At 42.7% G+C, this 22,910-nt stretch overlaps 1 long non-coding RNA gene across 1 annotated transcript in view; it reads right to left on the bottom strand.

Moving 5' to 3' along the window:
* LOC144302262 (uncharacterized) overlaps positions 1 to 21,146 on the bottom strand; it is a 32,843-nt gene extending 11,697 nt beyond the window's left edge. Inside the window, exons 1-2 of the long non-coding RNA XR_013369100.1 lie at positions 21,026 to 21,146; positions 18,384 to 18,637 (exon numbers count right to left, since the gene is read on the bottom strand). This is a non-coding gene — a long non-coding RNA (uncharacterized LOC144302262). The remainder of the gene's footprint in view (positions 1 to 18,383; positions 18,638 to 21,025) is intronic.
* Positions 21,147 to 22,910: the final 1,764 nt, after the last annotated feature.

Here is a 22,910-nt window from a genome sequence, read left to right as displayed (position 1 = left end):
CATCAAGAAAAGATGGAAAGAAAATATACCTTCACATTAACTATGGTACAATTAGAGGTTGTGTGTGTGTGTGTGTGTGTGTGTGTGTGTGTGTGTGTGTTTTGGTTGGGGCGGGAAGTGGGTTTCTGTATGTTTCTCTATATACAGGTAACAAAACCTAGGCCACAGATTCCGATGTGCAAGAGCTGTAACTTTATTTTTATATACTACAAATTAGTTTCTACGTTGAATCCCAATCTGCTTGTGATGAAAACTTTTCAGTGCATTCAGAGGGAGCTCTGTTCAATCAAGGTTTGCTCAGTCCAGCCGCCACTAGCCTCTGGCAACACTGGGCCAGTTGGAAAAAGTGCCCCTTTCAGCAGCAGCATGCGATGGCAAAGCACCAGCTAGAATTTGGCCTCTTCTTGCTCCCTGGGCAAGGTGTTGTGTAGCAATGAACAACCTGCAGTCCCGTGTATGACGGTCCTGGGCTCAGCTCATTTAGGACCCTGCTTCTCTATCCAGTGTTTTTGGCAAATTCCAGGAAGGTTGGTGGTGGTGCTGGATCATGAGGGAGGCAAGGAAGGCGGCAAGTCTCACATTCATCACTAACAACTATCCTTGCTGAAGTGTCCTCGTTCCCGCCTGGCCTTGAAGAGAGTTGGTTGACCAGACTGATGCTGGAGGCTCTTTACTGGTCCAAAGCTTCTGGAAATAGCTGCTCCATGAGCGTCACGGGAAATAGGGAGGTCAGCGAGGCCATCTCATTTCCAGCTGTCTGGGGATCCCCCATGCTGCATTTGGGGTTGCTTCATCCACCTACCACCCTCCTCAGCTCCCCTTGCATATCCCAGACCCTCCTGTGGGTTTTGTACCCTCTTCCATGGGACTGGCTGGGGAGAACACAGAGCCCCTTCTCAGTGCAATTCTTTGTGTTTCTACCCAGAGAATCCTTTGCTCCCCCGAAGCAGGCAAACTGCCTCTTGCATCACCAGCAAGTGTTCCAGATCTATTGTTTATTCATGGGCTTCCTTCCTGCTCTAGGATTTACAAACCAAACTTTGACTTGAGTCACCAAAGACATACCTCCTTCTTTGTCCAGTTTCACCCTTACCTGGCTTGATAAAAGCCTCCAACTGAATGAAAGAGGGAGGGATTCTCCTAAGGAAACACAGGGGGAAGAAAAATGTTAACATCTTTTAAGGTACTATCCATGCACTTTCCAGATATACGTGTGTAGGTCTTGACGATAAGCCAAGAAAGTGAGCTGTGGGAAAAGTCCTGCAAGAATTATAAAGAAGGCTATACTTTTTAACCAATCACTCTCCCTTTTTTTCTCTTCCTGCTGGAAGGACAGCTGCTACTGAACACTTCCTGAACACTTCTCCTGGGCCAGGCACTGTCAGGAGTGCTTTCTATGTGTCAACTCCTTTAGTCCTCACTATGATAGTCTCATCACCAGATACGATATGAGGGAACAGAGACATGCAGAGGTGACGTAGCTCACTCAAGGCCTCGCATCGAGTAACTGGCAAGTGGCACTCAGGATCCAAGGCTGGAGGTTCCCCAGGAGCCCTGCCTGGGACGCGGGGCTGCACGGTTTTCTGCTCTTACCAAGTGTACGACTTCTGTGATCCAGGGTGAGAAGATTCTCGATGGCCACTTGAAGTTCAGAGGCAACGGCCTTTGCTCCCTCACAAAGCCGTTGTGAATATTTATTTTCTAAAAAGTCATCAGTAACTGTGGCTATGTTTTTGCAGGTGGCCTGGTATCTGTTATTAAAGGGAAGATAAGGTTCAGGGTGAGAACCTGACACTGGTTTTGGCTCCTGCCTCACAGGAAGCCTGGTTTTCTCACTAGATTTTGTTGATCAAAATGGAACAAAGGCCATAAAACCCAACGCGGCGTGAGGAATGCAGCATTGCCTCCGGTGCTTACAGACGTTCACGTAGATGTCCAGGGGCAACACGGGTTGTGGGGGGCGGGGCACGGAGAGCTTTGTGCCACTTGATTTCATCTCACCTAGTGAAACATTGATTTCAAGCTCATAGACCCATGGAATCACTGACAGCCAAGAGCTGGGGAAGTTCTAGTGGGGGGAAACAACACAGGGGAGATGCTTCACCCATGGGTGTTTGGATGGATACACACAGGTACCCTGGAGGGCTTCTTTGATTGGAAGACAACTGGTGAATTTCTTGCAGAAGCAGCTGGAACAGAGCTGCCCCTTGTATCGGTTCTAAATACACATTCATTTCTGTCCTATCTCCTTCTGTGGAGATCAGAACTGTGCTGTGGTCTAGTCGTAGGAGTTTTGTTCAAGAGCTTTCCTTTCTTTCTTTTCTTTTTTTTTAATTTTTAAAATAAATTAATTTATTTAGGGGGGTTGGGGCAGAGGGAGAGAGAGAATCTTAAGCTGGCTCCACACTCAGTAGAGAGCCTGATGTAGTGCTCGATCTCAAGACCCTGAGATCACGACCTGAGCCGAGATCAAGTCAGAGGCTTAACCAGCTGAGCCACCCAGGCACCCCAAGAGCTTTCCTCTCTGCACAGGCTGCCATAACAGACTGGGCAGCTTACACAACAGAAATGTATTTTCTCATAGTTCTAGAGGTTAGAAGTCCAAGATCAAAGTTCCAGCAAGGTTGTGTTCTCGCGAGGCCTCTCTGCCTGGCTGGTAGAAGGCTGCCTTCCCTCTGTGTCTTCCCATGGCCCTTCCTCTATGTTCATGAAGCAGGAGAAAGAACTCTGGTATCTCATCTTACAAGGACACTAGTCCTATTGGATTAGGGTCCCATCCTCATGGCCTAATTTGGTCTTAATTATCTGAAGGCTCTATCTCAAATAGTCACACGGGGGGTTAGGGCTTCAGTATAGAATTTGGTGAGGGGACATAATTCAGTCCATAACATGTATTAGGTCCCGTGCTAGGAGGTAAGAAGAGTGATTTATGATGACATTCTAGCCTCAGGGCTCAGAAGCTCCTACTCTAGGGATTGTTCCATAGCCATTAGAGTCGTGGGAGGTACAAGAACTGTGAAGGCCCTGGAAACAGATGCCTGCATCCTGTGGTAATTCCCGTGTGGCTTTAATCATGGCTGTATCTTGAGCAAGCAGATTCCATAAATATTCTGGGCGAGTGGTGGAGGAGCTATTCTCTTGGGGTGGTGAAGTTGTACTCAAGGCCCATAAAAGTATTTCTTTTTAAAGATTTTATTTATTTATTCATGACAAAGAGAGAGACAGAGACAGGCAGAGGGAGAAGGAGGCTCTGTGGGACTCGATCCCGGGTCTCCAGGATCACACCCCAGGCCGAAGGTGGCGCTAAACCGCTGGGCCACGAGGGCTGCCCCCATAAAAATATTGATAAGATGAATTTCTGGGAAATCTGAATTAAGAGATGGGAATGAACTTTGGCAACTGGACTAAAACCCAGGACTCTCCTGGAATTCCCAGGTTTTGACCGTCTGGGACAAATTCCCTCATTTGTGCTTTCGATTGTAGCCACAGGTTAGAGTGGGAGACGGGACAGGTCTGTGGAGTGGGAACATCCGAGACGGGGGTTGTGACAACATAGAGAGGCTACTAGCCCTTCTCACATAACCAGCTGTGCGGAAAAGGGAAATTCTAAAGAAGATACACCAGACAGAGAAAATGTATGCTACACAGACCCAAAGACTTTTATGCTCTGTACTAGATATGACTAAATCTCCACTCCGCAGGGCACCTGGGTGGCTCAGCGGTTGAGCATCTGCCTTTGGCTCAGGTCGTGATCCCGGGGTCTTGGGATGGAGTCCTGCATTGGGCTCCCTGCACGGAGCCTGCTTCTCCCTCTGCCTGTGTTTCAGCCTCTGTCTCAGCGTCTGTTATGAATAAATAAGTACAATCTTTAAAAAAAACACACACACACACACAAATCTCCACTCTGCAGGCCAAAAGTGTCCTTGAATTTGACCCTTGAGGTTGGCCACAGTCTGTCTGGTGAGAAACTGTCAATCAACAAAGAAGGAAAGGCCTGGGAGTGCAATTACCAGCCGTCAGCCACCAGGGGGCGAGCGTGGCCTCCCACTCCTCCAAAGAGTAAGGGAAGGACCTTACGGGGATATGGCTGTAGGGTGGAGCTTTTAGGGGGGCTTGGGGGACTTGGGGGGTAGGATTTAGAAGCTGTTGTGGTTTTGGGGGGGAGGGATGTCAAATACCTAATTACTTAAGGACTGATAGGGTGTCTATGGACCTGGCCTTGACCTTTACAAACCTAACAGTCCCTCTATACCAGCTCCTGAAGAGTTCTGGGGTGTGATGTCCCAAACAAATAACTTCATTTTAAAAAAAAATTAACTTATTTGTGTGAGCATGTCGTGTGTCACTCAGGAGAGCCCTATGCACCTGTGCACACACACACACATGCACACACATTATTAGACATGCTCACTGACTTAAATACGTTGTTAACACATTGTCTAAATATTGCTTCAGTTTGGAAAAAATGTTGTATTCAAATCGAGTCATCTTTTCAAAATACACCTGGAGTGAAAATACTGCCCATATTTCAGAGAGCCTTTAAATATATAGTGGTATATCAGCTTAGGCTGCCAAAAGCTAAGAGGAGAGGAGTCATCAAGCCAGGGACACTGATCACAGGTACCCCCAGGTCCTCCCCGCCACCCCCTGCCATCCCCTATCCTTTCCTGGCCCCCTACACAAATATGTGGCTCATGGTTGGTACCAGAGTTTGCTGGTACTCCTCATGCTCTTGGGCCTGCTGCCTCAGGTCTCCCAGACACTACAGCCTGCTCTCTTCTCTCAAATACTTAAGAGAAAACCTCTGAGTGCCTCCTTCTCTATATTTGGGATTATGGGATTAAAACAAAAAGATTGAAAGCAGGAAGCCAGATTTCCCGAGAGCATTCCAAATGAGGGTTCACCTCCCTCACCTGGTCTACAGGAGGTGATCCTTACAGGCAGGGTAGGTCAAAGGGCAATGGCCCTGAGAGTTGAGTCAAGAGTCGAGAGTCAAGGCAAGAGAAGGTAAGCTTGCTCCCTGTGGGCCAAGTATCGGGCTTGGTCCCGTCAGTATCATTACGTCACTTAATCTGCACTCTGATTTGATTTGCAGGCTCTCTAGTACTATTTCCATTTTACACAGGGGAAAGCAAACACCGGAGAAGTGAAGTACCTTCTGATGGTCATACAGATCTGGCGTTTGAACTTCGACATTCTGAGTTAAAAAAATAGCATTATTTTCCAGTCCTGGCTTCAATGCTTTCATCTACTTTTCCAGAACTACCTGAAATCTTCTTCCCTCTTCTCTAGCTTCTCCATTTGCTAGTCTCCAAGGCCTTCCTTATTCTTTAACATCTTTGTATTGACGATGGCTATGCAAGTGATGATAATGTTTGACTTTTCCTGATCACTTACTGCAGGCCAAGCAATGTGCTGAGCACCAAGCTTTCCTTACCCTCAGTCCTCAGAGCAGCTCTCAGGGACATTGATTGATACCATTGTCACCATTGTAGAGATGAGGCTCCTGACATGTGGGAGTGTTCAGAAACTTGCACAAGGCCATACACCATGCAAGTGATCGAGCCAGGATTTGAACTGAAGTGTAACTGTCTAGTGGCCCAGGTATTTAAACTACTGTGCTATCCTTTGCATACGGGAGTATTAAGTCTATGGAGAAAAACGCAGGGCTATATAGGATTATTCAGAAGATCCTTTAAAAACCCAAAATAATAGCAAAAAGGGGAACAATTATATCTTTATGTGGCATAGTATAATGATGCAGCTGGCAAAAAATGCTTACTTGCTAAAACAGGAGGCTTTCTAACTTGCCCTGCTTAGAAAAATAATCAACTGTGATTATTTTCATTTTTATCCTGTTCCTGTATTGGAAATTCCTGGAGTCTGATTTTATCTGCGTAGGAAGCCAACCTGGATTGTTATTGTTTGTCAGAAGCCCCTTTCATCATTTCTATAACCAGTCGATGGGCTCATCCCTAGGGATCTAATTTATGAGTGTTTCTGGCTCAATGGATGCTTTCAAGTAATCAAGATTGAGAGGGTGAATGGCTATTTTGTTGTCAACTACTAGCATCTGGCTATAAAACAAAGATGTGAGGAGCGATCAAGGGAACATGGAAGTATGGCTAACTTTGAACTTGAGTTCATTGGTCTTGACACATTGAATCTGAGTCAATTGGTCTGGTATTCTCTCTGCAATGTTGGGGATGAAGTACGTGAGTCCCTTCTTACCAGCATCTTGGGAAAAATCAGACATCAAACTGGATCTCAGCAACCAGCCAACACTCCTGGAGTAATATTTTTAAACCCCAGAGTTTAAATGGCTCCCTAACAATACTTCAAAGAACAAACACAAGGATGTGTTCATCAACAAGGGTCAGATAGTATTATTTGAATATCTAGGATACGAATAGTTCTGCTAATTGGTGAGCTGAACGTTAAGGAGATAGACACTGAAGAGGATGCATGTGCTGGAGCTGGCCCAAGCCAACAGCCCAAGGAAGAGAACTCACTTTAATTCCCTAGGTGGCAGCAGCCAACAAGGATTTAGAAGTCTGCGAGAGTGTGGCATCTTGGGGAAGGGTAACTTTCAGGGACGCAAAGAGACACTGGATTTGCTACAGGGTTTAAGATTCTGAGTTGAGTGGTGAAGAGTGTAGGGAGGGGAGGCAATGTAGCACGGGGAGGAGTTAGCATCAAGAAGTCTGCGTCTAAGTCTGGCTCTGCCACTGGCTGGCCTTGGGACCTGAGGCAACTCTTCTGTCAACAATACCACCCCCCAGGTCATCGTCCTCATCCTTGCCTTCATTCAACAAGTGGGGTCGAATGAGGTCCACCTCTAAATACATTTAGAGATTATATGACTCACAATTTGATGATTCCCTGGCATTTTCATCGCATTCTCTCCAATGAAAGAACTTGAGTACATTGGGAGGGGGTCGTGGAGGGAAGGGTTGAGTGGGTGTGCTGGAGAGTGACGTATTATGCCATTGTTATTTTAATAGCGTTACTTCCAGAGAACACACTGACCTTCACAAACTAGGACACTGTTATTGTCCTACCATTTGTGAAGGTGGTTTTTCTGGTTGGTGACGTAATGTGGCGCACCTCTCACTCCCTCTCAACTGGACTCCTTGAAGTCCAGCAGCTGTACCCCTAAGACACAGAGCTTTTTAGCATTGTCTTCCAGCCAGCTGAATTTGCCACAACAATAATAATTTCTTTGTTCTCTTAACTATGTGCCAGGACCTGCTAAGCTTTTAGTATATCTCACATGCATATATCTCTTTTTATTCTACCTTCAAGTACCTTTTAATTATCCATGTTGAAACAAACCAACGTCCTAAGCCAAGTCCACCTGAATAATAGCTAATATGGGCGGTGCCTAGCATGTCCCAGGCACTATTCTAAGTGCTTTACATATATTGTCTTATTTAACGCTCAGAATAACTCTATGAATTAAATTTGTACTTAACATTATCTGTAAATGGAAATTGAGGCACAGAGGTTAAACAACTTCCCACTGTCCCACAACTAATACATTCCAGAACCAAGGTTTGACCCCAGGCAGTCTGGCTCTAGGATTCCCCAAGATACCACACTTAAAAGAAGGCTAGTGACCCATGCATATTGCTTCTATTTTTTTTTTCTCACTAGATTAAAAGCAGACCTTTCTTCCCCCGCCCCTAACTTGGGAATTTATTACAGAGACATTCTGATTTAACTTTGTTCTCTTGCTAGGATTTATAATTTGGGAATGTAGTCACAACAAATTCTACCACCAAGACATAATGATTCTCGTCTGGAGCTTATTTCTATTTGCGTGTGTGTGTGTGTGTGTGTGTGTGTGTGTGATTGGAAAGGAAACAATTGTTGGAAGATGGAGAAGCACCATTAAGACATTAGGAGGAAAGAAGCAGATGCCTTGCGTTGCAGGGGGGAATGCCACTGCCTTGGATCAATCCTGTACGACAGGACACAGATATGAGAAATGATGAACACATTGTGTCTGAAGTGACAGAAATACCAACTGTTTCCTTGAAGGACTAGAGCTGGAGTCCAACGTCACGCCGGAGAAAACCCCCAGTGAATTTCTCATGTCAAGTAGGCTGAGGACGCTCAGACTATGCATCTAAGGCTTTTAATTCTGACTGTAGGAAAATTGGTCTACTTCGTAGCTGTCTCTTCACATTCTTTGCAGGATCTTCCTGTGGAGGTAGGCTGGTATTCCAAACTTAGTGGCCTCATTTTTGAGGCGGCGTGAGTTTGAAAGTGATTATGCTGCTGGTCTGAAGCTCACAACACCCTTCATCCCCCACTCCCCCCACCACCCCAAACCCAAGAAAATAGCTCAGCATTTCAGTCAACTTGCCTCTCCTTCCCATCTTGTCTCCTTTACCTAAGAGTAGACTCAAGTGTTTATGTGATGTCTTTCTGGGGCCAAGATGGTCATCAGCTTCTGCATATTTTGTTCAGTATTTATGCATCTCAGAGGTGGTTCAAATCCAATCTCAGAGCCAAACTGGCCATTGGCTATTGCCTTTGGTTTCCCCAGGGGTGGGGGACTTGCTGCTCAGCCAAAGGCTTTATTCCTGAAAATTTTAAATCACAATTGATATCTGTTCCTCAGGGAAGAAACTAGCAAAGGCTAATCTCACTGCTGTGAGTTTATTACTTAAATGGTACTGTTTGGAGCACACTGTCCCAGTGGTTCTTGGCAAGTCAGCAGAGTTTTTCTCCAGCTGCAAACCATTTGGGTTTCAACTGTATTAAGACCGAAAGCTCATGCTATGTGCTTCCCACGCAGAGCCTCTCCTAGAGTTGCATCTTGGAGGATGTTGTTAAAAAGACATATTAATCCCAAGAGCACCTGTAGTGCTAGACGGGACTAGAACTGGGAGTAAGTGCCATTTGAGATCCATCCTTGACTTCCCCTGTGTCTCATAGGTACCCTGAACCTTTGGCTTGGAAGGAAAATATTGAAAGGTTTCTGTCAATTTATTCTCTCCTCACTGTCCGAGGGAAAACTCTTGAGTTCTAGGGACAGCTGAACCAGCTTCCTCCCTCTAGGAGATGTCACCTGACTTCCACTCTATACAGGACATCTTGGCTTTTACAGGGTGCTTTGGAATACTTGGCAAAGAAACCTGATCATTTATCATTCATTATTCTGAAGTTATTAGGTGAGTCCCTTTCAGAAATGCACATTCATTGGCATTATTTTAATAGATAAAGTAGGAAACACTCTTGATGTTTCTCCAGTATTTCCCAGTACTACGAGGCTCCTCCAAACACACATTTTCTTAGTGTTTTGCAACGGCACTATCAAGGTGGGTTATTAGAATTTCTTTTTTTTTTAAAGATGTATTTATTTATTTGAGAGAGAGTGGGGGGAGGGACAGAGGGAGAGAATCCCCAAGCTGACTTCCCACTGAGCATGGAGCCAGGGAGGGGTTTGATCCCATGACCCTGAGATCATGACCTAGGCTGAAACCAAGAGTTAGACACTTAACTGACTGAGCCACCCGGGTGCCCCTAGAACTTCTAACTTGTTATCTGAAAAATAGAGATTGGACACGTTAAATGACTTGCCTGAAGCCACACAGGTGATAAACAACAGAACCCAAACTAGAATGCAGGTGTCCTGACTCCAAGGCCTGCATGCTTTACTCTGTATAGTGCTGCCAATCACCAACCTTGATTAAACACACAGACTAACATTTCTTTATGACTTTACCTTCCATTTCTTTCTTCTATCCAGGGAACAGTCACCTCAAGTTCCTGACTGTCCCTGAAAACTAACTTTCAGAGTCGCCTTCAACTCCATCTTGACCATTTATCTGACATACTTGATTTGAAGCTAAGGGGTTGGGTGAGTCTGTGGCATTTTGCTTCAGGACACATTTAAGACTTTAGACAAATCATTACTCTTGTTTCACTGGGAAAACAAGAAGGATGACCCAGATTGACTGTGAAGTTTTCATCCAATTCAAATGTGTCAGATTTGCTTCGAGTATGGAGCACCACGTGGCCTGGGACTGTCATCATCCCCCAGGGTGGCTGCTGTCATTTTCTCCTCAATGGGCCTTAACAGTTCCTCTCTCCAGCCTGCCCAAGGGTTCCAGCTAAAGTGGCCTCATTTGCTCTGACAATGTCAAGGTGAACTCTAGGGTCCTCGTCTTCCAAATCAAACTCTTCTCTTCCAGTTCATATTCTTCCTTTTTTTTTTTTTTTTTTTTAAACCCACCTACAACTTCTTTATTTCTAGTCCATCAGTGGAGACAGTGCTGCTCCTACAGTGCATTTTAGAAATTTGGGGGTGACTTCTGTCTTTTGTGTGGTTTGTGTCAAGCAATACATAGTATTTTATCATAGATTACTTTCCTTTTATTTCTGTCTTATATAACAATTAGGCCATTACGTTGGTTTAAAAAATATGAATGCAGGCAGGTAAGCTATATTATCTCTACATTTATCTCTATATGGGACGAATGCTCCATATAAAATAGTGATTATAAAAGGAAGCTTTGGCTCCTGTAGGGTTGAAAACCATTGCTCCAGTCTCCTTTTCTCCCTATGGCCACTTCAAACTTTTTTTCCCAGGATAAACCACAAACATCCTATTCTGGAATTTATTTCTCTTCCAAGCACACTAGGCCAACATTCTAGCTGTTTCTGATCACCTCCATGAAAATTCTCTGGAAGAATTTTGATGGCTTTGTTTAACCCTGTGGTGAATCATGCAAGCATTTTGCTCCCCCATAAAAGAAAAGCCATACTTGTTTTGCAGTATAAGTACAAAAATTAAATGATGTAGTAAAGTGCTGGCAGAGGGATCAGTACACAGTGAACATTCAGTGACTGTTACGATCTTTCTCCTGGCCATCCATCTTTTTCCTTCTTAAAAATTACTTCTTTGGGATAAATTCCTAGGGTAATGATTACAAGGGCATAACATTGGAACATTCTTATGCTTCTTTCTTATTTATAGCTAAAGAGTTGTAAAAATCAACTAATAGGAGTGTATGAGTATGTCAGTTCTGCTGCAATCTCCAGAATTTGATGTCATAATTTTCAAAAATATGCAGATCTTAATAGGTATTTCTTTGATAAGCATGTGCTTATTACTGGACTTTCTATGCCAGTGAGTCCTTGGTTCTTACAGATATGCTTAATGCTGCTATTATGCAGTGACATATACTTCATGTCAATATTACGCAGTGAGAAAGGTTTATCTTCATCTAACTCTATGCCTGTTAGATATTTGTGAGTCAGTCACCTACCATTCTTCTTTGTCAGTAGCTGCTGCTTTGAATGAAGCACTCTGCACATGGCTGAACATGGAGTTATTAGAACAAATAGTGGGTAAGTACTTTCATTTATTTGTTTAAAAATTGTGACTCATATCTTTTTTAATCCGTAAAATGCCATTGTGGTAAAGGAGAGGCATGTAGCGAAGAAAAATCCCATGTATCTTTATATGTATTGGTTGTTGACATAGGATCCTGCTTTTTGATCACTATTTGCTTGAGTGTGGAATGAAAAGAACTTCCCTTTGGTTAGTGAAAATTGTGTATTAATGGCTCTTTGAATCTGAGGGATTTTATTTTTATTTATCTTTTTGGATTGAGTTTTTTTCATTTTAATTTTTTCCAACTTTATTGAGATATAACTGACATATAATATCATATGAGTTTAAAGTGTACAGTATGGGGGATCCCTGGGTGGCTCAGTGGTTTATGCCTGCCTTGGGCCCAGGGCATGATCCTGGGGTCCCGGGATCAAGTCCCGCGTTGGGCTCCCAGCGTGGAGCCTGCTTCTCCCTCTGCCTGTGTCTCTGCCTCTCTCTCTCTCTCTCTCTCTGTCTATCATGAATAAATGGAAAAAAAAAATAAAGTGTACAATATGATGATTTGATATGTGTATATATTGCAAAATGATTTCCATGATAAAGTTAGTTAGTATATCCTTACATCATAACAATTTTTTGTAAATGTGTGTGTGTGTGTTGAGAACTTTGAAGATCTACTCTCTTAGCATCTTTCAAATATACAATAGAGTATTGTTAACTATAGTCACCATGTTGTAGACTATATCCCCAGGACTTAGCCTTCTTATAACTGGAAGTTTGTATCCTTTGACCACCTTCACCCATCACCTTCCCCCCCCACGCCCCCCCTCCCCCCGCCACAAACACCAATCTATTTTCATGTCTGTAACTTCAGGTTTTTTATTTTTTTGAGATGTGAGGGATTTTACATTGAGGGGAGACAGAATGACATTTGGGAAGTGGGGCGGTTAGGGGATGGTAGAGGGAGGATGGGTGGAGATCTTCATTACCAAGAAGCCAGGAGGAGTTCAGCACTAGAACAGCTAGTAGTGTAGCATCTAATCTGGTTCTACTTCCTTGTCAGTTCTTAAAATGAGTTGCAGATTACAGAGCTTCCTCAGACAGGAAGGTGGGCTCTGATGAGAAATTCCAGAGTAAGGACTCATCATAGGATAGATGTGTCGAAGAGGCATTTGTTTGGCAACACTTGGAGGAATGAGAGTAAATACCAGGAGTTATGGGACTAGTCCCTGAGGGCGACAGGTGTGCAAGAAATGTTGATCCTGAGGCACAAGCTCAGAAATAGGAGTTATTACCTAGGGTTTATGAATCCCTTGAAATCAAACACAATATTGTCTGTGTGTGTTCACATGTAGGCATTAGGAAGAGTGTTCATAGCTTTTATTAGATCCTCAGAGAGACATGTGACTCTAAAAAGGTTAAGAACAGTGAATAATACGATCCAATTTTGAAGGGTGGGAGGAAAAACTATTTCTAAGAAAGTTTACGGTACAATGCATCTTGTTCTTTGTGTATTTCATTCTCCCCTTACTTTCCTCTTGGAGAATAACAGGAGGAAAATAAGCTGCTTGCCTGGTAGAAGTACTGAACTGAGCCACTCTGGAACTTTCCAGAGATTTCCTCCAGGATGAAGAGATTAACCTGTGGAATTGTAGACCTTCTGGGTTGGAAGTGACCTCAGGTGAGTGTCCTCTGAGGAAGAGATCACGATCCGTAGAGTTCCTGACCTAACTGGCGTCTGAGCTGTTTCCTGACTCCTAATCTAGTGCTCTGATGTTGAGCTAGAGACCACACACATGGCATCCCTTTTCAGTTCAGGGGACAAATCAGTATTCTTGTTCCTCAGGAAATAGTCACGTTTGTGCTGTGAAGTCAGTTTGAAATCAAGTGGCCAATTGTCATGACAACATGTGGTTTTAAAAAAAAAGCTGTAAAGAAAAAGATGATTATCTGTGTAGAAGCTACAGTTAGATTTTTTAAAAGTATAATTGACATACAATATCCTATTAGTTTCAGGTATATATTATAGTGATTCAGTATTTTTATTTATTTATTTTAAAGATTTATTTATTTGAGAGAGAGGGAGAGCACAAGTGGGGTGAGGGGCAGAATAAGAGAGAGAGAGAGAGGATCCTCAAGTAGATTCCCTGCTGAGCATGGAGCCCAACACAGAGCTCTATCCCAGGACCCTGAGCTCATGACCTGAGCTGACAATAAGAGTCAGCGGCTTAACCGACTGAGCCACTCAGGCCCCCCTTGGTCTTTTTATACATTATGAAAGGATCCCCATGATAAGTCCAGTTACCATCTATCACCATGCCAAGTTATTACAATATTACTGACTACATTCCCTAGGCTGTACATTATACAGTTAGATTTCTGAGAAGGAGGCCATTTTAGATGTCTTCTAAAGAAGTAAGAAAAATATTCTGAGCATTAAGGCTCAAAGCAGAAAAAAAAATTCAAACATGCTGTTGTATTCATCTCCCTTCAAAGTGATCAGAGGAAGCAAATAGAAACTGATGCTTTAACCAAATGTAAGGGAAAAAATGGCTCTGAGATTGAAACTGAAATGACACGGACATTTCTGGTCACTAAGCAGGCTTATGGGAAGGAAAACACATGTTTCCCATCTCGTCATCTAACAGAAATGTTAGTCAAGCTTTGGATTATTCATCTGAGAAATTTTTCTTAAGACTTTCAGTTCCCGTGCTTTAGAGTCTGGGTGATGAACCATGCTCACTATGTAGCTGTTTCATCAAAAATAAGAGAACATGGGGTTTGTGTGTGAGTAAAAGATTCTAGTTTCCTCAAATTGAGATGGGAAGCTGAGACTTCAATGGTGGAGGCATAGCTGAGTCCCAAGGAATCCCTGCCAAACCTGCAAACTTTCAACAAATGACAGGTCCCCCAGGAAGGAGGCATCTGTCTAATGTGATCTGGGAAAGAGACCCTTACCACAGTTTTCCTTGAGGAAACAGATTTAAATTGTAGATCAATTATACCAATTAAAGTCAGTGATTATTTCTCAGAGTCTTGCAATATGCTTTATTACTTTTGATTACACACACCAGCCAACTGGGGCCTGAATAGGCCCACCCCTAACTTATGTGGGACCTGAGCAACATTAAAAATGAAAACACACATACCAGGAGTCTCAGTGTGTACAAGTAATAAATTAAGCTAAGAAACTGTTAAATGGAATATGTTGTCTTCTTACCTTGACAAACATATCTTCTTGTCTGTTGCTGTGGGGTAAGATTGTTCCTAGAAGGGAGTTCATTGTCTTTCAAGGCAGAGGTTAGAACAGAAGCACTAGGACTGGTCTGTAGCTAAATTAGCACATGTTATGAACTTTCTGGAATGATCATGATTTTTTTTTAATTTTTTTTTTTAATTTATGATAGTCACAGAGAGAGAGAGAGAGAGAGGCAGAGACACAGGCAGAGAGAGAAGCAGGCTCCATGCACCGGGAGCCCGACGTGGGATTCGATCCCGGGTCTCCAGGATCACGCCCTGGGCCAAAGGCAGGCGCCAAACCGCTACGCCACCCAGGGATCCCATGATTTAAGATACGCTATTGTGTTGTTTGTCCACGGATCAGACTATACTGTTGAGGTTAGCAACCACGTTCATACGTGCAAAGGTCCAGTGTTTCTTAAAGAGGGCAGCATTTGCATTTTTATTGGGATAATTCCTCATTGTATAACACTCTTGTGAGCATTGCAAGAATTTTAACATCCCTGACCCTTTTCCATCAAATGCCAACAGAAGATCTCAGTCACTGACAAGTAAAAATGTCCCAACCTACTTTCAGATGCCCCTTAAGGGAATGCTACCAACGCTGGTTTATAACTTCTGGTAGATTGTGTCTTCAATATTTTCTATCAAATGCAGTGGTTAATGCATATTGACCACACTGTCTTGGGCTCTGTGTTGAAAATAGAGGCTTGATCCAGTGACATTGTGTTGTCACTGGTATCACTAGGATAATTAGGGAGAAGCTATAAAAATTTTCCTTAGGTGCACCTGGGTGGCTCAGTGGTTGAGTGCTGCCTTCAGCTCAGGTCATGACCCCGGGGTCCTAGGATCGAGTCCCACATCGGGCTCCCTGCAGGGGGCCTGCTTCCCCCTCTGCCTGTGTCTCTGCCTCTCTCTGTGTCTTTCATGAATAAATAAATTAAATCTTTAAAAAAATTATCCTTAGAGGTGTTGGTTTTTTTGACCTCAAGTCTGTATTGTCACAATACAGGCTTCCTACTTGATAAACTCCACTTTTAAGAACACTAACCTTTCTCATCTTGTACTTGGTTTGCAAAGAATATAGTTGTAATTTTTCATGAGTTAGACTTATTGGTTGCAAAAAATAGGGTTCACTCAATTCACTTCAAATAACAGGAGATTTATTGTGAGGTTATTCTTGTGTGTAAGACAGACCATCAGCTCTAGGGGTCCCCAGGAATTGTTGATCCTTGGAGGGAGAGGAGGGAACAGGGTTTATGAACTAGGCAGTCACTGAGGTCCAGTGCACTTCCAGAGGCTGAGTCACCTGGATGTCTGCTTAGCAGCTGGAGTTGTCAGTCCTAACTGAGGGGTCTGCGATTATAGGGACTCAGCTCTTAGTTATTTATCCTCCAACCATTCTCAAGCAAACACCTTCCTCTCTAATTATATGGCCTTTAGTTCTGCTTACTCAAGGCTCCTTTTTGTCCTTGTTTTTCTTATTCTCCTCCTCCTCCTCCTTTTTTCTTCTTTAATGGCCTCAACCTTCTAGTATCTTCTGGTTCATCTGTGGCTCTTATTTACCCATGTCTTCCATCAACTCATGACCTCTGCTGCTTGGAGGCCTTTACTACTGACTTCTCCTTCTGCTCCCCTTCCCCTGTCTCAAGTTCTAATTCTCAAGAAAAATAATCAGATCAGTTCAGGTAGTCACTAATGTTTGTTAGGGGCAGCTTTCTCATGCAAAGTTTGGGCTGTTCTTTGGCTCAAGCAGTGGTACATAAAATGGCAATCAGGGACCTCTTTAGGGCAATTGTGTAAGTAAGTGTGTAAGTGTGATGTAAATGTGTGTAAGTGTGATGTAAATCCAAGGCTGGTAGCCTGCCCTGCAGTATGTGAGGTTGTATAAATGAGAGGGTACTTTGCAACTTGGATGGGAGAAATGGATAAAATATGGAACGATAGGAAATTCCTATTTAGAGAACATTGAAACCCCAATTTATTGCTCATTTTTTTCTAGCTAAAAATGAGAAAATTATCTTTTTTATCTCTTGAAGTCACTATGTATAATTTGATTACAGAAGACCTGGGTGACCTTAAGCAATTGATGTAAGTTGTCTGAACTTTATCGCCTGCACAAAGGGGATGCACTTTATAAAGGGCCAAATGAGGTTCCCCCAAGATCCTGGCTGTGAAAGGCATTTGGATGTGCTAATGGTACAAATGATTTCTACCATTTTTCCACTTTAAAAATGTGTGTGGAAATAATATACATTTTTCAGTAATATGTTCAGAGTCCTTTAAAACCTCCTGCCCCCAATTAACTCCGCCTTTCCTATTGGTATGCATCTGTGCTTCAATTACACAATCTTACTCAGACAGCACATGTACCTTCTGGAGTGGCAAGTCATGTGGATGCTGGACCCTCCCTGAGAGAATCTTCTTTAGACTTCAGTAAGAGGGTCTCCCGGACACTATCAATGAGGCTTTTTCAGGAGGATTTCTATATGGTTGTTTCATTCCTTATAATCCTGGGAACAAGGCCTGAACACAGGCTCTTGGAATGGCTTCAAGAAGATCACAGTCATCCCACGCCTAGGGTGGGTGGCCTGGCCTGCACCAGGAGGGAAACAAATCATAAGCACAGAAGGACACCCCAATCCCCTGACAGATGCTCCTCTGACAAAAAACAGACGAGGCGAGAAAAAGTCACTGCCAAAGGATCTTCAACACCAGTTCTGTTGCAAAATCCAATCTCATGTTTGTGATTTATAACCCTCCTGGTGTGAAGGACTCAGATTTTAATGCCTGGAGGGGAAAATGATTCTTTAGCTTAAGACATTACTGTGCACAGTGATGTAAGGAAGAGCAGGGAAACAAAAGAGCAAAACTACCCCTGCTGTGTGCCAGTGTTGATTCTACTACTCTGGTTATCAGTGTTCTGCTTCTAACCGATTGATAATTCTCAAATTGGGAATAACATGATGTAGTTTTCGGTCATTTGTTTAAGGAGTCTTTTGGTCGTATCTGAATGTACTGGGCTGTGAAATATGTAGGAACCTCCACAAATGTTACCGCAAGTTCTTTGATTCTCCTCCCATTGAGACATAGGCTCTATTCTCCTTCTCCATGAACCAGCCTGGCCTCTGATTGTGTGGAGCAATAGAATATGGCAGGAGTGATACTATGCCAGCCCCAGGCCTGGACTTTTAAAGGACCGGCAGTGTCTATCATGGTTTCTTGGAGCTCTTGGCTGTTGTATAAGAAATATAACTAACTTGCTAGAGAAACCACATGGAGAGGTCCTGAGACTACACGCAAGTAGAGAAGAGAACCACTGAGCCAGCCTTCCTGTTGTGTTGGACCTTCCAACCCAGCCCAGCTGCTGATTGAACACAGTATGGTGTCCCAGTTGACACCATGTAGAACAAAAGATTTGTTCAGCCAAACCTTGCCCATATTCCTGGTCTACAGAAGCATGGTTGATGTGGTAAGCCACTAAATTTGAGGTGGTTTTTAAAGATAATGATAAATAGTCAAAATACAGTAGCAGGAAAGGAAGCTAGGGTGGGGTTGGACCTAAGAGAAGAGGGTAAAAAAGCCAGAGAATAGTGGATGAGTCATAAGACAACTATCCCAGTTGGAGGGTATCATGGGGTCAAAATGCCTAAAAGTTTAATTGTGCATCTTTTGAGCACAATTTGAAAACTCCAGATCCATTTAGGCAGTGACAGTGTCAAGAGGGTTAGGGCAGAGGATTTGAAAGAGGCCAAGCTCAGACTCAGGTCGTAGGGACATTGGGATCCCTTACCTTCTGGCTGGTTGGTGCAGGGCCTGCCCCCCAAAGAAGAGATGTGAAGTGGTAGGAAGTGTTTCAGAGCTTCAGACGAACAGCATGAAAGTCAAGCACAGGATCCATCCCCAGAGGGTCCCCAGCAGACAAGTTGAGAGAGACACTCAATCATGTGAGTATGGAAATAGGGGGAGGACTCACAGTGGAGGCTGTGCCTCAACAGACTAGGAGTGCCTTGGATGCTCCGTGCTGAGTCTCAGGCCTGGGAAATGCTGAAGAGAAAGGTATGAGAAGTGACTTCCCATCTATTTATATATAAGCGTGGACAGATACATAGATAGATATGGATATTGTTTTATAATTGTTAGGGTCCCTAGGGAAACCAATGACTTGCTTGAAAGGATTTGATTAAAAAGTCTTAAATGAAGAAATCATTTACAGAAGTGCAGGCTGGTATATAGAAGAGAGTTAGCATAATAGGCTGCTACCCTTGGAAGGGCTTGTTTGTAAAGCTGGTCCTTGACTGGCACCTGGGAGCTTGGATTTGGAGAGGGTTCCCATTATTCCCTGGTAAGAATGGCTCACTGTGCACAAACCACTTGTGCAAACAATATGGTTTATGCTGAACACCTACTTTCCTTCTAGAGTCTAGGGTTTTGGTAGGTGCTGTACAAAAGGTGCCTATGTGACTGACGCCCAGTAAAAGTCTTGGGCACTGAATCTCTAATGAGATTTCCTGGTAGGCAACATTTCACCCATGCTGCCACAACTCGTTGTGGGGGGAAATAAGCACATCTTGTGTGACTCTGCTGGGAGGATACCCTTGGAGTTCGTACCTGGTTTGTTCTAGACTTTACCCTTTCCTTTCCCTTTTGTTTATTTCCCCTTTTGCTGTAATAAATCTGAGCCTTGAATATTGAGCAACGTGTATCCTCTTAGTTAACCATGTAACCCGGGGGTGATTTTAGCTCCTCTTCCCCAATGCATCAGGGTAAAGAGAAACATTCAGGGAGGGTGAGGCATCCAGTGACCAGGAACAGCAGGAAGCCCTTACCATCCTTAGACCTGAAGAGGGGCAGGAGAAGGCAGCAGTTGCCAGGACTTGGCGAGAGCTAGAGCTGTAGAAAGGGGATACTTTATGAGAGCTGAGGCCTTAGTGGAGAAACACAGTCCCTGAACAAACACATCCCTACTGCTTCCTCCTCCTGATCTCCAACAACCAGCTGGTACCTCCCATTGGCCATACCCTACTGGGAGGCAGAGGGCAAGGGAGACCGGTAGAGTCAGCCTCCTGGGGGCATAGTACAAGAGACAGATGGTGAAGAATGGATCTGAGCAGACAAACAGAATTACTGGGACAAGCTTAAAAGCAAATAAATTTTAACTGTTACTGAGTTAGGTTGATAAGTCAGCTTATTACTAAAAGGTCGTTATCTCACATTGTATTACTCAAACCCTGAGTGGATCTTTATTGCACATATAGAATAAAGTCCAAATTACTCAGCATGACATTTCAAGGCCCTTAACCTAGACCAAGATCCCTTTTGAATTTCCTGTCTCCTTCTCCTGTGGGGTGTGGGGAATACACCCTACATTCCTGATACACCATCACTAGCCATTGCTTTAGTATAGCAGCATTCTCTAGACTTCATATTTTGCTTTCCTCTTCATATTTTGCTTTCAAAGGAGAACTTTGCATGTTCTCCTTGTTACTTCTGCTTCATGAAGTCCTACCTATGCTTTAGGGCCCAGTTTAACTGTCATGCTGCTTACAAAGTCTCCTTGAAATCCCAGCCATTCTCCTGTCAGATAGATTTGCCCTGTCCCCTAGTATTAACCAGCTTACCATGGGTGGGGGTTGGGCCATGTCTTTTTTTACCAGACCCCATCAGTGTCCAAGACAGAGGCCATGGGCCCCATCTAGGAATGTTCAAATGAACCCTGACCTATGAATTTTCTCACACATTGGCTTCCCTTGTGGGGTAACTCATTCTGAGCTGTTACTGTGGTGCTACTCTGGTACTTCCACAGTGCTGCAGATCTTAATCATCCCTTTGGTTCATAACTAACGAATGCGGGCTCCAGACCTGTGTTTCTGCAGACCCCAAGGCAGGTACTGGGACTCTCCTTGCTGGGCCTGGAGCAGCTCAGTCCCCTGACCCTCTGTAGACTGACGCTGGACTTTGTGCACATGTCTAGGTCTTTATTAGGTTATAATCAGATTGAAGACAGTGACTGTTGCATATTCATCTTTACACTCACCAGACTGATTAGTAACTCATGCATCAAGGGTGTTCCATACACATTGCTGAACTGAATTAATTGGAATAAAAATAAATAATATCACATTTTTTACCTTCTAATCTCTGTCACTTTTGGAAGTCAGGGAAATAAATTGTTCCAGTTTCTAGTTTTGAAACTGAGAGTCCTAAGAAATAAGGAGAAAACAAATCTCCTCTGGAGGACTTTTTCTGTACCCTGGAGATTGCACCTTTGAGAGACAAAATGAATCAGCCATTCTAGAAGGAAGAAAAGATTTCTGTGATATGACCTCCCCTTCCACTTATGGGCAAACTAATGCACAAAGCTAAAACTTGCAATTTTAATGATAAAGTCAGTTTTTTCAATTTTTCAATAAAAAATGAGTTTAGACTTATTACCAGAGATTTAAAGTCACTCTGGAAGCTGTTTTATGTGACCACAGACCATAGTTTCTTCTTTTCCTAAGGCCATATAGAATAAAAACTTGATTAGAAATAAATTTTTAATATTCCAAAAGGTTGACATCACTAAAAACTGGTATCCTAGCAACAAGAAGTGAGACAATGGGCTGAGTAGATGCAAACCATGGATAGACATTCCACCTGGAACTTTAAAAAAAACGGCAGTTGATAAGGCAACCAGCTCATAGACATGGCTGAGCAGGCATTAAATTAAGTTCTTGAATGAAAGATTTTAGGGAGAGAAAATTTTCACTTAATTTGGCAATGTTTATGGCTTTATACTCTGTGAAGATTAAGGAGTTTTTGAATGAGCTATTCTGAAAGCTGGCCATATAAATTTTGCATAGGATTTCGGGAAATAAACAATTTAATTCTTCCATACATCAAACCTCTCTAGGATCTATCTAAAGAAGCCCTTTGATAAGGAAAATATAATAAGCTTTACCAAACAAGGAATCAAATAATAATCTTTGTGGAGTAGTTAGGGGACTGGGTTGTAGACTCCATTTGTTTTAAATGCAAAGCAAGCATTTACCGGATTTATTTAACTTGACTACATATTCTTAGAAATGCTAAGTGTGCTTTACTCCCCTGGAAACACTGGGATACCTTAATAAACTATTACTCTAGTTATTGAGTTTTTCCCAACCAAGTTCAGGGTTATTTTTACAATAGTTTTACTTAGACAGAATTCATACACGGTAAGATTCACCCCTTTAAAGTGGTAGTTAGCCCATGCAGAAGTTAGTGGTAGTTAGCCCATGCAGAATTGTGTTGCTACCTTCAGCACTATCTGGTTTCAGAACATATTCATCTCTGTGCAACCCTCATCTTTTATTTCTATGGATTTGCCTATTGGGGACATTTCGTGTGAATGGAATCACACACTATGTAGCCTTTGTCCCTGGCTTCTTTCACTTAATATAATGTTGGTAAGGTTCATCCATGGAGCATGTGTTAATATTTCATTTCTTCTAAGTGCCAAATAATTTTCCATGGTATGGATTTATCAGTTGATGGACATTTGAGTTGTTTCCATCTCTTGCCATTTTAAATAATACTTCTGAACTTTAGTGGAAAAATTTTTGTTTAAACGTCAGTTTGCGGTTGTATTGGGCATATATCCAGGTGTGGAATTTCTAGATCATATGGTAATTTTATGTTTTACATTTGAGGAGTTATCACACTGTTTTCCAAAACAGCTGCACCACTTTACATTCCCAGAGCAATTTTTGAAGGTTCTAATTTCTCCATATTCTCACAAATACTTGTTATTATATGCCTTTTTTTAGTATAGCCATCCTCATTATGTAAAGTGATATCTTATTGCAGTTTGATTTGCAATTACCTATGATTAATAATGATAAGCATCATTTCCTATCCCCTTTGACCATTCGTAGCTTTTCTTTGGAAAAGCTCTATTCAAATCTTTTGTCCATTTTTAACTGGGTCATTTGCCTTTATTACTGAGTTGTAAGTGTTCTTTATACACTCTGGAAATAATTCTTTTTTTCAGATATACGATTTGCAAATAATTTCCATTCCTATGGGTTGACTTTAAATGAAAGACTATTTTTTAGGGAAGTTTTAAGTTCATGATAAAATTAATCAGAAAGAACAGAGAGTTCTCATATGCCTTCTGCCCCCAATACATGAACAACCTCCCCACTATTAACATCCCCCTGTACCAGAATGGTACATTTGTTACAACTGATGAACCTACATTTCTACATCATTGCCACCGAAAACTGATAATTTACATTAGAGTTCACTCTCAGTTTTGTACATCCTATGGGTTTTAACAAATGTATAATGACATACA

Source organism: Canis aureus, chromosome 31 (genome assembly GCF_053574225.1).
Source record: "Canis aureus isolate CA01 chromosome 31, VMU_Caureus_v.1.0, whole genome shotgun sequence".
In the NCBI taxonomy this organism is placed as follows: domain Eukaryota; kingdom Metazoa; phylum Chordata; class Mammalia; order Carnivora; family Canidae; genus Canis; species Canis aureus.
This window is presented reverse-complemented; position numbering and strand designations above follow the sequence as displayed.